Raw genomic sequence first — 16,143 nt, 5'->3', positions numbered from 1 at the left:
TGATCCTAGTGCGGAGCAGTGGTTCCCCACCTTGGCTACACATTAGAATCACCTGGGAAGCAAATATATCTCCATCAGGCAGCACTCACACTTCTTACGCCAGAGTGTCTGAGTGAGATTTGGGATCTGTATTTTGTTTTCAGTCTTCCTGGTTGGTTGCAATGGCAGCCAAGGTGGAGAACCACTGCCTTAAAGTACTACCCAGAAATGCCTTCAGAGCCTGGGGTTCATTCCTAGGATTCCCCAGGGAAGGCCATTCTTCATCCTTTAAGGAGGGGTCACATTTTGGAAATGGTCGAAAGGCAAAAGTCCATCAAATCAAATTGGTAATGCTCTTTGGATTGTTTCAAAACGTGAGTTAGGAGTTCTTCCAAATAAGGAGAGTCAGTCCCTGGTGTGGTTAAGAATTGGCTCTGATGAAGGCAGTTCCTTCCAGAGACCTTTGTGAGCATCTGCAGATTTCAGGCCTGATAGAGCAGCAGTGAGGGGCCTCAGGGAGTCCCCCAGTCCAGCGGGGTCGTGGCCCATGCCCACCCGGTGCCCTGACCTCCAGAGGACCCTCTGAGCTCTAGAACACCTCAGCTGCCTGACCTGGACCAGAGTCCACAGTGCACTTGAAAGAATTAAAAGCGTTATTTCCTGTTATGTGCAGCTGGGTGTGAGGTCGGATGTAGATGAATTCTGTGATGTGGAAAGAGCTTTGTGAAAAGGGAGTATGATCTCAAGGAGGGCATTGTTTGGAGAGCGTGAGTTTTTGGTGGAGATCATCCCCCTGCATTCACCCACCCCCTTCCCATCCTTTCTCACTAGCTTTACAGCCTGGGGCTTCTATCTCTCCTGGGTGTGAGCAGTCTTGCCAGATGGTTGGGATGGGCCAGGCCCACCTGTTAGCGAGGACTCGCTCTTCAGAACTGTTGTCTGCCTGGGGCTGCCTGCCTTCCCCCCTACCTCCAGTCAACACAACTGCCTAGAGGACCAAATAGCCCGGTAGTGTTTCTGAGACACAGAAATTGGCTGGGTGAGAGTGGTTGAAGAAATTGTGAGTCTGGGGAATGCTACTCACGTGGGAGTCACTTTTTTAAAAAAAATTATTTTATTGTGGTAAGAACACGTAACATGAGATCTACCCTTTTAACACTTTTTTTTTTTTTTTTTTGGTGTGCAATACAGTATTGTTGACTACAGATACAATGTTGTCCAGTAGATCCCTGGAGCTTATTCACCTCAACTGAAACTTCATGCTTGTTGAACAGCAACACCCCATATCCCCCTCCCCGAGTTCCTGGCAACAACCATTTCATTCTTTGAGTCTATGAATTTGACTGTTTCAGATACCTCATATAAGTATAATCATGCATTGATAGTATTTGTCCTTCTGTGACCAGCTCGTTACCCCTTAGCAACAATAATGTCCTCAGGATTCACCCATGTTGCCACATATGGGAGGATTTTCTTTTCTTAAGGCTGAATAGTATTCCATTGAATGTATATATCATATTTTGTTTATTGTTCATCCATTGATGGACATGGAGGTTTTTTCTACCTCTTGGCTATTGTGACTAATGCTGCAATGAACATGAACGTGCATGTATCGCTTTGAGATACTGTTTTTAATTCTTTTTTTTTTTTTTTAAGATTTATTTATTTATTTATTTATTGGTTGCATTGGGTCTTCGTTGCTGTGTGCAGGCTTTCTCTAGTTGTGGCGAGCGGGGGCTACTCTTTGTTGCGGTGCACGGGCTTCTCATTGAGGTGGCTTCTCTTGTTATGGAGCACGGGCTCTAGGTACACGGGCTTCAGTAGTTGTGGCTCGCTGGCTCTAGAACGCGGGCTTGGTAGTTGTGGCGCACAGGCTTAGTTGCTCTGCGGCATGTGGGATCTTCCTGGACCAGGGCTCGAACCCGTGTCCCCTGCATTGGCAGGCAGATTCTTAACCACTGTGCCACCAGGGGAGCCCCTGTTTTTAATTCTTTATTGTGTATATCCAGAAGTGGGATCAGTGGATCATACGGCAGTTCTATTTTTAATTTTCTGAGGAATCTCCACACTGTTTTCCCTAGCAGTCATACCACTTTGCATTCCCACCGACAGTGCACAGGCTTCTAGTTTCATTTGGTTCACTTCTAATTGCTCCTCTGACTTTCTCCTCACTCTTCTGATGATAGTCTGCCTGTGCTGGGGGAGCCACAGGGTCATTGGCTAGAACTCTCTCTCCTTTGTGAGTACAGTCACTGGGTCGGGCATTACTTGAGGGGCTGTCCATGTATATATTCAGTGCATCCATTCATGCAGTGGTATTTATGGAGCCCCTACCAGGTGCCAGTCCCCGTTGTATGACATCCCTGCCTTCTTGCGCGGGAAGACAGACAATAAAGAGAAAGTTAATATATAATTTTTCAGATGGTGCTGAGTGCTATGGAGACTAATAAAGGTAAGGAGGCCAGTCAGTCCCCTCAACCACCTTCTGATGGATGGCATTATACCCACTTTACAGGTAATAGAACTGAGGCTCTGGAGGGTGAAGTAACATTCCAAAGTTACTGTACCTATTGATTAACTGAGCCCAGACTCAGATGCAGGGCTGCCTGACTCTGCGAGAAAAGCGTATGGCCAGGTGTCAGGCCTGGAGCTGGGCCTGGGGTGCAGAGGTGACAAGGAGGACTCATGTCCTCAAGGAGACTTCAGCCTGGCGTGGAGAAGGACAAGCAGAGGCCCATCCAGCTGACTCGGGACGATGGCTGTTTCCACTGGGGTTTGCGCAGGGAGCTGGGCATCACCCCAGCAGCCCTCGCACTGTCTGTGGCTCCCAGGGGGGTGAAGGAGAGGGTCCCAGGCGAGGTTTGAGCAGTTTACTGGCTGAATCAGCGCAGAAAAGACTTTCTGGGCAGAGGACATAGCACCTCCAAAGGCAGGGAGGCCAGAGTCATGGCTTCCTGGGAAACTACAAATAAAATAAAGGTGTTCTTTGATGTCAGTGTTTGAAGAAGCCAGAGAGCTATCCTAGGAGTCCCCAGGTCCCCAACTTCCCTGCCTGTCCCCTCTCTCTCTTCTCCTCTCTCCCTCCTGACTCTCCTCTCCCCACCTCTCCCTCCCTATTTTACTCCCCCTCCACCCCCCATACACACATACACACACACACACTCTTTCCCCAGTAAGCCTTTAGAAAAGGCAGGCCTTGCTGAAATTGCCCAGTGAATTAGAATCAATGAGATTTAAGTGCAACCTTGAAAAGAATCATCCTCATGTTCTGTCTGTGATTGAGTTCTACAGGAATAGTTTAATTATGGAATATGTAATATATCTATTAATGATCTAGATCCGTAGCCTTCAATCACTCTCAGGTCCTTTCTTCGAACAAAGCCCAGTATTCACCCAAAGATGCATAATGGCTGCTCTGGTTGGGGTGGGGGAGGGGAGAGCAGGCCTGGCCTGGCCACTTCCTCACTGTCCGCAGCCCATGCCTTTCCAGTGGTGCCTCCGACATCCTACCTGGAACCTCTATGGTACCCTGAAACAATGTAAAAATCAGCTCATCTAGGATTAGGCAAAAGGGAGCATTCATTTGCAGGTGATGGTAAATTGGTAAAGTTGGCAAAAACCACAGCAGCGAGGAAGAGGTGTCACAAAGCCCGCCGCCAATAGCGAGAGGCATGGAAACCGATTCCAAAAGAAAATCAGGTTGTTCTTAGGTTTTAGGTGCTGTCAGTGAGGACATGCAGTGAAGCGCTCCTGGTGAAAAAGCTAGTGGAAAAGCAGAATGTCATGTGGATTTCGGGTGTGACAAGAAAGCACCTCTCCATCCATCCAGGCCCATGTCTCTTACCTATTTCAGGAAGAATTCCCTGATCTCTGCTGTCAGCAGCACCCCGGCTATGGGGCACCACCTTCGCTGGGTGGCTGTTTGTCCTGCCCAGATACAGTAGAGGTAGGAAAGAGCTCCAGCTAGAGGAAAGAGCTGGGGCTTCAGAGTCAAACAGAAGGACGTGGGTTCCGTGTGACCTGGGGAAGACACCGCACCTCTTTAAGCTTCAGTTTCTTCACCTATAAAACAGAGGTTTTAAATTCTCCGCTCAAGAATAAATGAGTTTGTATGGCCCGCTCAGTGCCAAGTGCGTGGAGATGCCCAGGCACTATTAGTCTGGTCTGCTATTGCCTGAGCAGGTTTTGAAGTCAGTGACGCTTCTCCCTGACTGTTAAAGTGATACCTGTTCTTTATAGAATGCTTGAAAAAGATACACATGTATAAAGAAGAAAAAAAAAATCCCCCGTTGTCCCACCACCGAGTGACAGCTACTGTTAATGTTTTGGTGCATTTCCTTTGACTGTTTTCTGTGTATAGCTACACATATACTTATAAATGATTTTTACTATATATAACTTTGGTTTCTTTGATCATGAACATTTTCCCATGTCACAATTATCTTGAACACCTGACTATTAGTGACCGCATGATAGCCTTTTATTTGGATCTACCATAATCTACTTGGCCATTTCCCCAGTGGCCATTTAAGATGTTCCATATTTTTTGCTATTCTCAATTATAATTAATAACAATATCAATGGTTAATGTTGCAGTGAACATCCCTCTACATATTCTTTAGGCCAATCTCTGATTATTTCATTGGGATAAATTCCGAGGAGTATGTTACTGGGTCACAGGGAAGATAAGGCTCCTGATATTTGTAGCCAAACAGAAAGGTTGTATCAGTTCACACCCCTGAGCTGGGTTTTGAAGGATGAGCCATTTCTGAGGTTACATTTCCTCCTCTGTAAAATGTAGACAGTAGTATGGACTTGACAGTGTTTTCTTTGGTGTTGAGTGGTTTGTGTACACAGATAGTGAAGTACCTGGCCTGGTGCCTGGTGCCCTTCTCCCTTTATCTTCTCTAATGCTCAGCCTAATTGTTGTATGAGATAAACCACATTGTAATTACATGTTACTTAAAAGCCTAGGACACCTCATACCCGTGCACACATACTGAAAACCCTGAGTAAATGCTGCCACCCATCCAAGGCCATGTACTGTGTTTAGAATCTCCCATTTCCTCAAGTCCCTAAATTCCTCATTCAGTCTTTCCCAGGGGCAGTACATCCTCACCTCTGTGATGGTGACCCCTGGGGAAGCCACTGTGCAAAAGAGAAATTAGCCTTTTACAAAATGTTTATTAATGAATGATAAAATATGCAAATGGCTCACAGGCTCTGGAAAAGACAGGAGGCAGCCTCATTTGTGAGAGAGAAGGCCTCAAGTAAGTCCTATACCAGAACGAGGGGCTAACAGTGGAATAACCCAGCAGGGTGGCCATGTCCAGTTGTACAGGTTGTGCACTGCACAACAGGGGTGAATCATTCACATTACAGTCAATCCCTCTTTCAGGGCTGCAGGGAGATGGAGCTGCTGTGGGACCAAGGGGTCTCTGGAGGTCACGTCAAAAGTAGTGAGACTTAAATGAGTTATTATTACATGTCAAGCATTTAAAACAGGGCCTGGAATCCAGTGATCACCAATACATGTTAACTCTGATTCTTATTCATGTGAGTTAATGTTTCTCATGTTCATGGGAAGGACTAGCTTTTCACAAACAGCATAAACCAGACACAAAAGATCTTTTCTAGTTGCTTAGGTATTAGAGGGTTTTTTAGTGGGGGTTGGGGGTTGTTGAGGTTGTCGATTGGCAGGTGGGTTGTGTGGATCTCAAGGAAAAATGTCAGGACTAAGGTCTAGGCCACTTATAACATTAGCTGTGTGAGCCTGTCCTCAATTGAAAAGGGAATATTACCTTTCCTACTATACCAGGCTATGATTAAGTTACAAAATGATAGATAGTAGTTTTGATAAAGCAAGAAATAATTAGTGAAAATAATAGAAATTTCTATTAGAAGTAGTTAGGAAATGGGTGATGATCATCACCAGTGTTACGGAGCCTTCTGAGATGGAGAGAGTGTTGCACTCAGGATTAGAAGCTCTGGGGTGGATTCTTGGTGTTTCCTTGGGCTAGTTTCTTACTTCCTGTGTGTCTTCGTTTCCTCACCTATGAAATGGGGATCATGATACTCAAATACTCGCCCTACTGACACCTGATGTGAGGATAAAGCTGGAGTGGTATAAACGTGCCCTGAACACTGAAAAGTGCTGTACAATGCTGGTTTTTCACTAGAGATTAAATCTGTCACTAGAGCTCACAAACCAGCTTCTTTGCTTCTGCTGCCTACTTTGAAATAGCAAGTAACCAGACTTTTATGTGCCAAGAGAGAAATAAATGGATTTTTAAAATATTTGGTTCCAGGGCTTTTGAATAACTGACAGGAGTGTGCATGCTGGTGTCCTAGCGCCCTCTTGGAATGACCAGGACCTAGAAAGGAGCTGTGTGTGTACTTCCCCGAGAAGGGAAGACAAAAGCCGCTGTCTCCCCGCCCACCTACATACTCCGCGCTAATTGGGCTTCTTTGTTGCCCTCCCCAAAGGCTGGGAAGGAATGTGCAGCCCAAGCAGAATTCCTTTTCTCTCCGTCCCCCCGAGGTCACCACTCTGGGGTGGCCTGTGCCTAAGGAGAGTGTAGAATGAAGTAGAGGACAGAGCCAGGAGCAAACAGCCACCAGCTGCAAGAAGTCCAGGACTCCGCCTCCTTTCCCAAACTGCAAGTTACCAGGAGATCCACGGGAAGCAGGAAGATGGAGCTTGGGCCTTGGGGCCAGGCATCCTGGGTTCCGATCTGTCACTCACCGGGTGACCTTGGTCACATTACTCTAGTTAAGACTGGTCCCCTTTCCTTCATCTGTGAGATGTGATACCTGCATCTTTGCGTCCTTGTGAGGAGATTTAAGCAGTTGATGCAGTGTCTTGGTCAGCTCAAGCTTCCTTAACAAAATACCACAGACTGGGTGGCTTACCCAACAGACATTTGTTTTCTCACAATTCTGGAGGCTGGAAGTCCAAGATTGGGGTGCTGGCATGGTTGAATTCTGGTGAGAGCTCCCTTCCTGGCTTGCCTCACATGATGGAGAGAGAGAGAAAGATTTTTTTCACTTCCTTTTCTAAGAAAGCCACCAGCCCTATTGGATTAGGGCCCCACCCTTCTGACCTCATTTAACCTTAGTTACCTCCTAAAAACCCTATCTCCAGATACAGTCCCACGGGGGGTTAGTGTTTTAACACATGAATTTGGGGCATCTCAAATCAGTCCTTAGCATTGGAGAAAGTGGATCTGGACAAAATCATCAAAAGGAAGTGAAAATGGCAAAGAATAGAACATGAATGCTTGAACTAGGCACAAGTCTCAACTGCATTCTACAAACATTAGCAGACCTTTTCCAGATTCAGAGCAGTGTAGACCACATGGTAGGAAGATGCTTGAGTTGATGGAGAGCTTGATTTTCCACATAAAGGAGTTTTGTGTGATGAACGGTAAGTGTAGGAAATTTTGAGAAACCACACTGATACCCCGGAATCTGGGGACTCCAGTGGTGTAGCTGGACTGGGAAAAATGCAGAGCAGCCTTCTTGGAGACGCTCTTCCAGGTAATACTAGTATCCTAAGGCCTAGGCCAAGTGAACCTCTAACCACACCATTATTTTCTTTGTCCCCATGCAAAGAATGGGAAATAATCTCTAAGGAATTAACAAGGAATACAGCAGAAGGACAGCGGTAGTTCTTCTATCTGGCTGTCAACAATTCCTCTCGGCCCTCTGTGTACCCGCTGCTCCTCCCATCCAGAAGCAGGTCCCATGAATCTGGGCTGGCCTTGTGACTTGCTTTGCCCAATAGGATGCGGTGGCAGTGAGGCCTGGAAGCTTCCACTTTTTTTCTCTCAGAACCCACCGCAAGCTGAAGAAATCCAGGCTCTCTTGCTAGAGAGAAGGGCCCTGGAGGATAAGAGATCCTATGGAGAGAGAGAGGCCACACAGAGGAGAACCCAGGCGCCCACGATTTGTGGAAAGGGCTCACCAACAGGGAATTAGGAGCTTAATTCCATTCACCAAGTATGTATTGAGCCCTAAGTTTGTATCCAGGCACTGTGTGAGGGATGGGGGGTACCAGCAAAAACAATTTGGAACCAGAGCCTGTCCTCATGAAGTTCATAATTAATGGGGGAGGTTGATGGTAAACACGATTATAATACCCACTGAGTGTGATTATGGGAAATGGACAGGGTGCTCTGAGAGCACATTGTGGGGAGGGATTGGGGGCAATGGCCAAGTTTCCAGGTCAGGGAGCATTTCCTCCCTACCCCGCCCCCTGAGAACACCCCTTCTGTCCATTTGCAGTGCATCTTTGTTGCTACCCCAGCCCCAAACAACCACTAACCTACTTTCTGCCTCTATAAATTTGCCTTTTTTTTGGATATTTCGTTTAAATGGGCCCATACAGGTGTGCTCTCCGGTCTGGCTTCTTTTACTTAACATAATGCATTTGGGTCATTTTCATTCTTAAAGGATATTTTCACTTGATACAGAGTTCTGAGTTTAATTTTTTTTCTTTCAGCATTTTAAGGATGTTGTTCCATTATCCTCGGCTGCCATTTCATTTTTTTCTAATGAACAGTTACCTGAAATTTGAAATTTGATCCTCTGTATGAGGTGTGTCATTTTTCTCTGGCTGTCTTCAAGATTTTCTATCTTTGGTTTTCAGCAGTTGTTCTGTCATGTAACTAGGCATAATTTTCTTTGTATTTTACCTGCCTGAAGTTCACTGAGATTCCTAAATCTATAATTTATATCTTTTACATAATTTAGGAAAATTTCAGCCAATATTTTTCCAAATTTTTTTCTACCCTTATTCTCTCACGTCTATTCTTCCTGGACTCCAAATACATACATGTAAATCTTTTCATATTGTCCCTCTAGCTCCTGAGGCTCTATTCCTTTTTTTAAGGTTTTTTTGGCATTTCTTTTATTTAAAAATTTTTTAAAAAAAATTTCAGCTGACCGTGGGTGGACTTCTTTAGCTGATATAATTGACATATAATGTTATATTTGTTTTATGTATACAACATAGTGACTTGATGTATGTATACATTGTGAAATAATTATCACAATAAGTTTAGTTAACAATTGGTTACAATTTTTTCCTTGTGATGAGAACTTTTAAGAACTACTCTCTTTGCAACTTCCAAATAGACAATAGAGTATTGTTAACTGTAGTCACCATGCTGTACATTACGTTCCCAGGATTTCCTCATCTTATAATTGGAAGTGTGTACTTTTTTGACCACCTCCACCACCCCCCAACCTATGGAAACCAATCTGTTCTATCTATGAGTTTGGTTTTGTTTTTTGGTTTTTGGTTTTTAGGTTTTTTATATTCCACATATAAGTGATGTCATACAATATTTGTCTTTCTCCATCTGACTTATTTCACTTAGCATAATGCCCTCAAGTTCCATCCATGTTGTTGTGAATGGCAGGATTTCCTTCTTTTTTTATGACTGAATAATATTCCATTGTATATATATACCACATTTTCTTTATCCATTCATTCTTCAGTGGACACGTAAGTTGCTTCCATGTCCTGGCTATTGTAAATAATGCTGCAATGAACATGGGATACAGATATCTTTTTAAGATAGTGATTTCATTTCCTTTGGATAAATACTCAGAAGTGAAATTGCTGGATCATATGGTAGTTCTATTTTTAATTTTTTGAGGAACCTCCATACTGTTTTCTATTGTGGTTGCACCAATTTACATCCCCACCAACAGTGCAGAAGGGTTCCGTTGTCTCCACATTTTCACCAACACTTGTTATTTCTTGACTTCTTGATAATAGCCATTCTGACAGGTACAAGGTGATATCTCACTGGGGTTTGATTTGTATTTCCCTGATGACTAGTGATGTTGCACATCTTTTCATGAACTTGTTGGCCACCTGTGTGTCTTTTTTATAGAAAGGTCTATTCAGATCCTCTACTTATTTTTTAATCAAATTGTTTGTGTTTTTGCTGTTGAGTTGTATGAGTTCTTTATGTAATTTAGATATTAACCCTTTATCAGGTATATGACTTGCAACTATTTTCTCCCATTCAGTAGGTTGCCTTCTCATTTTGCTGATGATTTTCTTTGCTCTACAGAAAGCTTTTTAGTTTCATGTAGTCCCACTTGTTTGGTTTTACTTTTGTTGCCTTTGCTTTTGGTATCAAATCAAAAAAGTCATGGCCAAGACTGATGTCAAGGAACTTACCCACTATGTTTTCTTGGAGTTTTATGGTTTCAGGTCTTATGTTCAAGTCTTTAATCCATTCTGACTTGATTTTTGTGTACAGTGTAAGAGAGTAGTCCAGTTGCATTCTTTTGCATGTCCAGTTTTCCCATCACCATTTATTGAAGACACTATCCTTTCCCCCAGTGTATATTCTTGGCTCCGGAGTTGCAAATTAATTGACCATATGTACATGGGTTTATTTCTGGACTCTCTAATCTGTTGCATTGATCTTTGTGTCTGTTTTTATGCCAATACCGTACTGTTTTGCTTATTATAGCTTTGTAATATAGTTTGAAATTGTAGTGTGATGCCTCCAGCTTTATTCTTTTTTCTCAAGACTGCACTGGCTATTCAAAGTCTTCTGTGATTCCATACAAATATTAGGATTATTTTTTCTATTTCTGTGAAAAATGCCATTATAATTTTGATAGGGATTGCATTGAATCTGCAGATTGCTTTAGGTAGTATGGTTGATATTAATTCTTCCATTCCATGGGCATGACTATCTTTCCATTTCTTTGTGTCTTCATTCTCTTTCATTGGTGTCTTACAGTGTTCAGTGTACAGATATCTCACCTCCTTGGTCAAATTGATTCCTAGATATTTTATTAATTTGGATGCAATTGTAAATAGATTGTTTTCTTAATTTCTCTTCCTGATAGTTTGGTATTGGTGTATAGAAACACAACTGACTTTTTTTTTAAACATCTTTATTGGAGTATAATTGCTTTACAATGGTGTGTTAGTTTCTGCTTTATGACAAAGTGAATCAGCTATACATACACATATATCCCATATCACCTCCCTCTTGCATCTCCCTACCACCCTCCCTATCCCACCCCTCTAGGTGGTCACAAAGCACTGAGCTGATCTCCCTGTGCTATGCGGCTGCTTCCCACTAGCTATCTATTTTACACTTGATAGTATATACAAGGCCACGCCACTCTGTCACTTCATCCCAGCTTACACTTCCCCCTCCCCATGTCCTCAAGTCCATCCTCTACATCTGTGTCTTTATTCCTGTCCTGCTCTTAGGTTCTTCAGAACCATTTTTTTCTGTTTTCTATCTATTTTACATTTGGTAGTATATACAAGGCCACGCCACTCTGTCACTTCATCCCAGCTTACACTTCCCCCTCCCCGTGTCCTCAAGTCCATCCTCTACATCTGCATCTTTATTCCTGTCCTGCCCTTAGGTTCTTCAGAACCATTTTTTTCTGTTTTCTTTATAGAGCTGCAATGAACGGTGTGGTACATGACTCTTTTTGAATTATGGTTTTCTCTGGGTATATGCCCAGTAGTGGGATTGATGGGTCGTATGGTAGTTCTATTTTTAGTTTTTAAAGGAAACTCCATACTGTTCTACATAGTGGCTGTATCAAGTTACATTCCCACCAACAGTGAAAGAGGGTTCCCTTTCCTCCACACCCTCTCCAGCATTTATTATTTGTAGATTTTTTGATCGTGGCCATTCTGACTGGTGTAAGGTGATACCTCATCGTAGTTTTGATTTGCATTTCTCTAATGATTAGTGATGTTGAGCATTCTTTCATGTGTTTGTTGGCAATCTGTATATCTTCTTTGGAGAAATGTCTATTTAGGTCTTCTGCCCATTTTTGGATTGGGTTGTTTGTTTTTTTGATATTGAGCTGCATGAGCTGCTTGTAAATTTTGGAGATTAATCCTTTGTCAGTTGCTTCATTTGCAAATATTTTCTCCCATTCTGAGGGTTGTCTTTTTGTCTTGTTTATGTTTTCCTTTGCTGTGCCAAAGCTTTTAAGTTTCATTAGGTACCATTTGTTTATTTTGGTTTTTATTTCCCTTTCTCTAGGAGGTGGGTCAAAAAGGATCTTGCTGTGATTTATGTCATAGAGTGTTCTGCCTATGTTTTCCTCTAAGAGTTTTACAGTGTCTGGCCTTATATTTAGGTCTTTGATCCATTTTGAGTTTATTTTTGTGTATGGTATTAGGGAGTGTTCTAATTTCATTCTTTTACATGTAGCTGTCCAGTTTTCCCAGCACCACTTATTGAAGAGGATGTCTTTTCTCCATTGTATATTCTTGCCTACTTTATCAAAAATAATGTGACCATATGTGCGTGGGTTTGTCTCTGGGCTTTCTATCTTGTTCCATTGATTTATATTTCTGTTTTTGTGCCAGTACTGTATTGTCTTGACTACTGTAGCTTTGTAGTATAGTCTGAAGTCAGGGAGTCTGATTCCTCCAGCTCCATTTTTCTTTCTTAAGATTGCTTTGGCTATTCAAGGTCTTTTGTGTTTCCATACAAATAGTGAAATTTTTTGTTCTAGTTCTGTGGAGGATGCCATTGGTAGTTTGATAGTGATTGCATTGAATCTGTAGATTGCTTTGGGTAGTATAGTCATTTTCACAATGTTGATTCTTCCAATCCAAGAACATGGTATACCTCTCCATCTGTTTGTATCATCTTTAATTTCTTTCATCAGTGTCTAAAAGTTTTCTGCAAACAGGTCTTTTGTCTCCCTAGATAGGCTTATTCCTAGGTATTTTATTCTTTTTGTTGCAGTGGTAAATGGGAGTGTGTCCTTAATTTCTCTTTCAGATTTTTCATCATTAGTGTATAGGAATGCAACAGATTACTATGCATTAATTTTGTATCCTGCTACTTTACCAAATTCATTGATTAGCTCTAGTAGTTTTCTGGTAGCGTCTTTAGGATTCTCTATATATAGTATCATGTCATCTGAAAACACTGACAGCTTTACTTCTTTTCCGATTTGGATTCCTTTTATTTTTTTTCTTCTCTAATTGCTGTGGCTAAAACTTGCAAACCTATTGAATAATAGTGTTGAGAGTGGGCAACCTTGTCTTGTTCCTGATCTTAGTGGAAATGGTTTCAGTTTTTCACCATTGAGAATGATGTTGTCTGTGGGTTTGTCATATATGACCTTTATTATATTAAGGTAAGTTCGTCCTATGCCTGCTTTCTGGAGGGGTTTTATGATAAATCAGTGTTGAATATTGTCGAAAGCTTTTTCTGCATCTATTGAGATGATTATATGGTTTTTATCCTTCAATTTGTTAATATGGTGTATCACATTGATTGATTTGTGTATATTGAAGAATCCTTGCATTCCTGGGATAAACCCCACTTGATCATGGTGTATGATCCTTTTAATGTGCTGTTGGATTCTGTTTGCTAGTATTTTGTTGAGGATTTTTACATCTATGTTCATCAGTGATATTGGCCTGTAGTTTTCTTTCTTTGTGACATCTTTATCTGGTTTTGGTATCAGGGTGATGGTGGCCTTGTAGAATGAGTCTGGGAGTGTTCCTCCCCCTGCTATATTTTGGAAGAGTTTGAGAAGGATAGGTGTTAGCTTTTCTCTAAATGTTTGATAGAATTCGCCTGTGAAACTGTCTGGTCCTGGGCTTTTGTTTGTTGGAAGATTTTTAATCACAGTCTCAATTTCAGTGCTTGTTATTGGTCGGTTTATATTTTCTATTTCTTCCTGGTTCAGTCTCAGAAGGTTTTGCTTTTCTAAGAATTTGTCCATTTCTTCCAGGTTGTCCATTTTATTGGCATATAGTTGCTTGTAGTAATCTCTCATGATCCTTTGTATTTCTGCAGTGTCAGTTGTTACTTCTCCTTTTTCATTTCTAATTCTATTGATTTGAGCCTTCTCCCTTTTTTTCTTGATGAGTCTGGCTAATGGTTTATCAATTTTGTTTATCTTCTCAAAGAACCAGCTTTTAGTTTTATTGATCTTTGCTATTGTTTCCTTCATTTCTTTTTCATTTATTTCTGATCTGATCTTTATGATTTCTTTCCTTCTGCTAACTTTGGGGTTTTTGTGTTCTTCTTTCTCTAATTGCTTTAGGTGTAAGGTTAGGTTGTTTATTTGAAATGTTTCTTGTTTCCTGAGGTAGGGTTGTATTGCTATAAACTTCCCTCTTAGAACTGCTTTTGCTGCATCCCATAGGTTTTGGGTTTTCGTGTTTTCATTGTCATTTGTTTCTAGGTATTTTTTGATTTCCTCTTTGATTTCTTCAGTGATCTCTTGGTTATTAAGTAGTGTGTTGTTTATCCTCCATGTGTTTGTATTTTTTACAGATTTTTTCCTGTAATTGATATCTAGTCTCATAGTGTTGTGGTCAGAAAAGATACTTGATACGATTTCAATTTTCTTAAATTTATCGAGGCTTGACTTATGACTCAAGATATGATCTATCCTGGAGAATGTTCCATGAGCACTTGAGAAGAAAGTGTGTTATGTTCTTTTTGGATGGAATGTCCTATAAATATCAATTAAGTCCATCTTGTTTAATGTGTCATTTAAAGCTTGTGTTTCCTTATTTATTTTCATTTTGGATGATCTGTCCATTGGTGAAAGTGGGGTGTTATAGTCCCCTACTATGATTGTATTACTGTCAATTTCCCCTTTTATGGCTGTTAGCATTTGCCTTATGTATTGAGGTGCTCCTATGTTGGGTGCATAAATATTTACAATTGTTATATCTTCTTCTCGGATTGATCCCTTGATCATATGTAGTGTCCTTCTCTGTCTCTTGTAATAGTCTTTATTTTAAAGTCTATTTTGTCTGATATGAGAATTGCTACTCCAGCTTTCTTTTGATTTCCTTTTGCATGGAATATCCTTTTCCATCCCCTCACTTTCAGTGTAAATGTGTCCCTAGGTCTGAAGTGGGTCTCTTGTAGACAGCATATATATGGGTCTTGTTTTTCTATCCATTCATCCAGTCTATGTCTTTTGGTTGGAGCATTTAGTCCATTTACATTTAAGATAATTATCAATATGTATGTTCTTATTACCATTTTCTTAATTGTTTTGGGTTTGTTATTGTAGGTCCTTTCCTTCTCTTGAGTTTCCTGTCTAGAGAAGTTCCTTTAGCATTTGTTGTAAAGCTGGTTTGGTGGTGCTGAATTCTCTTAGCTTTTGCTTGTGTGTAAAGGTTTTAATTTCTCTGTGGTATCTGACTGAGATCCTTGCTGGGTAGAGTAATCTTGGTTGTAGGTTTTTCCCTTTCATCACTTTAAATATGTCCTGCCATTCCCTTCTGGCTTGCAGAGTTTCTGCTGAAAGATCAGCTGTTAACTTTATGGGGATTCCCTTGTATGTTATTTATTGTTTTTCCCTTGCTGCTTTTAATATTTTTTCTTTGTATTTAATTTTTGATAGTTTGAGTAATATGTGTCTTGGTGTGTTTCTCCTTGGATTTATCCTGTATGGGACTCTCTGTGCTTCCTGGACTTGATTGACTATTTCCTTTCCCATATTAGGGAAGTTTTCAACTATAATCTCTTCCAATATTTTCTCAGTCCCTTTCTTTTTCTCTTCTTCTTCTGGGACCCCTATAATTCGAATGTTGGTGCATTTAATGTTGTCCCAGAAGTCTCTAAGACTGTCCTCAATTCTTTTCATTCTTTTTTCTTTATTTTGCTCTGCAGTAGTTATTTCCACTATTTTATCTTCCAGGTCACTTATCCGTTCTTCTGCCTCAGTTATTCTGCTGTTGATTCCTTCTAGAGAATTTTTAATTTCATTTATTGTGTTGTTCATCATTGTTTGTTTTCTCTTTAGTTCTTCTAGGTCCTTGTTAAACATTTCTTGTATTTTCTCCATTCTATTTCCAAGATTTTGGATATCTTTACTCTCATTACTCTGAATTCTTTTTCAGGTAGACTGCCTATTTCCTCTTCATTTCTTTGGTCTGGTGGGTTTTTACCTTGCTCCTTCATCTGCTGTGTGTTTCTGTGTCTTCTCATTTTGCTTAACTTACTGTGTTTGGGGTGTCCTTTGCACAGGCTGCAAGTTCGTAGTTACTGTTGTTTTTGATGTCTGCCCCCCAGTGGCTAAGGTTGGTTCAGTAGGTTGTGTAGGCTTCCTGGTGGAGGAGACTAGTGCCTGTGTTCTGGTGGATGAAGCTGGTTCTTGTCTTTCTGG

The sequence above is a fragment of the Balaenoptera musculus genome, chromosome 1 (genome assembly GCF_009873245.2).
Source record: "Balaenoptera musculus isolate JJ_BM4_2016_0621 chromosome 1, mBalMus1.pri.v3, whole genome shotgun sequence".
Classification (NCBI taxonomy): Eukaryota; Metazoa; Chordata; class Mammalia; order Artiodactyla; family Balaenopteridae; genus Balaenoptera; species Balaenoptera musculus.
This window is presented reverse-complemented; position numbering follows the sequence as displayed.